Raw genomic sequence first — 2,988 nt, forward strand, 5'->3', positions numbered from 1 at the left:
GCGGCTCCAAGTCCGGCCAGCGAAAGAAGCCCTACAAAAGGAACAGTGAGGGACCATCTAGCCTGGATCGCATACTCGATCGTCTGTGCCAGATACATGGTACCCCAGATAAACAAGCCAATCACACCAACAGAGACTGTTGGGTTTTCAAATAGGCTGGCAAGTTAAATGCCGAAAACAAAGAAAAGGGATCACAAAGTGAGGACGAGGACGAAGAGCCCCGGCAGCCGAACACTGGGGGGAGAAGAAATTTCCCCCTCATGTCAAAACGGTGAACATGATATACGCTACACACATCCCCAAAAGGGAGCACAAGCGAGCACTTAGGGACGTCTACGTGGTAGAGCCAGTCGCCCCAAAATTCAATCCGTGGTCGTCGTTCCCGATAACCTTCGATCGTCGAGATCACCCAACTAGTATCCGCCATGGCGGTTCAGCCGCACTAGTCCTCGACCCAATTATCGTCGGGTTTCACCTAACACGAGTCCTGATGGACGGTGGTAGCAGCCTCAACCTGCTTTATCAGGACACAGTGCGGAAGATGGGCATTAACCCCTCACGAATCAAACCAACAAAGACTACCTTTAAAGGAGTCATACCAGGCGTAGAGACCCGTTGTACGGGCTCAATCATGCTGGAGGTGGTCTTTGGTTCTCCGGACAACTTCCAAAGCGAAGATTTAATCTTCGATGCCATCCCCTTCCGCAGCGGCTACCACGCACTGCTCGGACGAACCGCGTTTGCTAGATTCAATGCAGTGCCACACTATGCTTATATCAAGCTCAAGATGCCCGGCCCACGCGGCATCATAACAGTCAATGGCAATACTGAACGCTCCCTCCGAACAGAGGAGCACACCGCCGCCCTAGCAGCAGAGGTACAGAGCGGCTTTCTCAAGCAGCACCATAGTAGGGCTGCCGAGCCCCTGGACATCATTAAGAGGGTCCGGACTACACTGCAATAGGGTAGCGCGGTCGTCAAGAGCTCGATTAGCAATTTGGCCTCCGTCCCAATCCCGGTGAGGTAGCGACATTCATACCACGCGTGCATAATTACGCACTCAAAATTCCATGGGCATCGACGGAGGCACAAGCTAGCCCGGGATCTATAGTTCGGTTAAACCGATCCCGGACACACATATAAACTTTACTATCTCCTTTTCCCTTGTTTCAGGTTTCTCTTATGCGGACCTCCTTCCACGGCCTGATTAACGGTCCTATCAAAGGATAAGCACACCGGATTGACATGGAGCACATGCGTACATGGGAAGCCCTGGTTTCGGGACCCATGCGCAGCTCGCCTTCGGTCGTGGCATGTCAAATAGCCGGTTTCTCATTGCGTTATTTTGTACGAATGTGCTTGGACGCATTAACCCAACTATAATGGAAACAATTCATGATCGAAGTTCAAGGGCCACAGATCCTATCTCTGTTCTCCATCTGTTTTCCTTTAAATTACTTATTTACTAGCAACCGTACACTCTGGTACGTTTCATATTTGCCAGGGGCTCTCCATCGCCCCACGATACGGCAACAAAGCCCGAACAATCCTTAAAGATAAGTTTGGCACCCTGAATTTAGCATTATATGCATTGGCTCCGAATCATGTCTTTGGTCAATAGTTGGGTTGCCCGGCTCCTGTGCTTGCTACCCTACGTTCCGCTAAATCGGCTAGGGTAGTAAAGGGAGAACTACTGCGATTGTGCCCTGGCCTTGACCAGATGAGCGCCTCAGTAGAGAAAGCCGAAAACTGACTTTCATGGTACGGCGAGAGCTGGTCAGCTGTTCGAGGGTTACAAATCATTGGAGATTTTTCCCGCATTACGCAAAAGATCGGTACTTCCCAATCAGATGCTGACAGCACTCTGGTTTGAACTAGGGGCTGCACCCATGCTTTATTATAAAACTCCTATGGCTAAGTGAGGGCGTTTAAGCCGTATAGTCTGATTGCCTTGTTCGTTGCACTAAACAACTCCTTCAAGGACCATATAATTGGATCAAGATTGTTTAGATTCCATCCCGAACACCTCCGTACTACCTACGTGAGGGCAGAAGCCGACGACTGGCCAACCCTCAGATTACATACAACACGGCCGTACAGGAGGAAACAATTCAAAGCATAACAAAATTATATTACAAAACAGGCTTTGTTTTCATAATACAAGGCAAAGGCAACATGAATACATCTATTCAAATACAATGTCCTGCGAACATTGTGCTGCCGCAAGGCGAGACCCCTCTAGGACATCTGCAAAATACCGTTCGGGTGTGCGGCGCTCCTTGCCCTCCGGTGGCCCTCTGGTCACCTCGACGGCGTCCATCTTCGCCCACCATATCTTGCAACGGGCGAAGGCCATGCGCGAACCTTCAATGCAGGCCGAGCGCTTGAAGATGTCCAGCCGAGGACAGGCGTTCACCATCCGCCTCACGAGTCCGAAGTAGCTGCCTGCATAGCTTCGGCTGGCCATAGCCAGATTATCGAATCCTTAATGGCTAGTTCGGCCACCCTATGCAGCTCCACCAGCTGTTTCAGCTAATCGGTGAAGGACATGGGATGCTCTGGTGCCGCATACTGTGACCAGAAAAGCTTCTCCGTAGAACCCCCTCCTTCGGCTCGATAGAAATCCGCGGCGTCTGATACACTGCGTGGCAAATCCGCAAAAGCCCCTGGATACTTGCTTTGCATCTTAAATGCCTTACCCGCCGTGATCTTCTTGGCCTCCTGGATCTCCTGGAGGGCGGCCTGGGCCTCATTCCGTGTGGTCTCCGCGCTCTGACGAGCCTTGGCGAGTTCGGCCCCTTGAGCTGACGCATCATGCTCCAAGGCCTCGCATTTTTTCACCGCATCCTGGAGCTCCTGCTGGACTTCTTTGACCTGGGCCTTGAGCTTCTTACGGGCGGCTTGCTGCTAGATAGCCTTCTCCTCGGCCTCGCCCAGGGCCTTCCTCAGGGCCTCGACATCGGTCGCGGCTCCTGCACATATATTATG

The sequence above is a fragment of the Aegilops tauschii genome, chromosome 3, assembly GCF_002575655.3.
Source record: "Aegilops tauschii subsp. strangulata cultivar AL8/78 chromosome 3, Aet v6.0, whole genome shotgun sequence".
NCBI lineage: Eukaryota > Viridiplantae > Streptophyta > Magnoliopsida > Poales > Poaceae > Aegilops > Aegilops tauschii.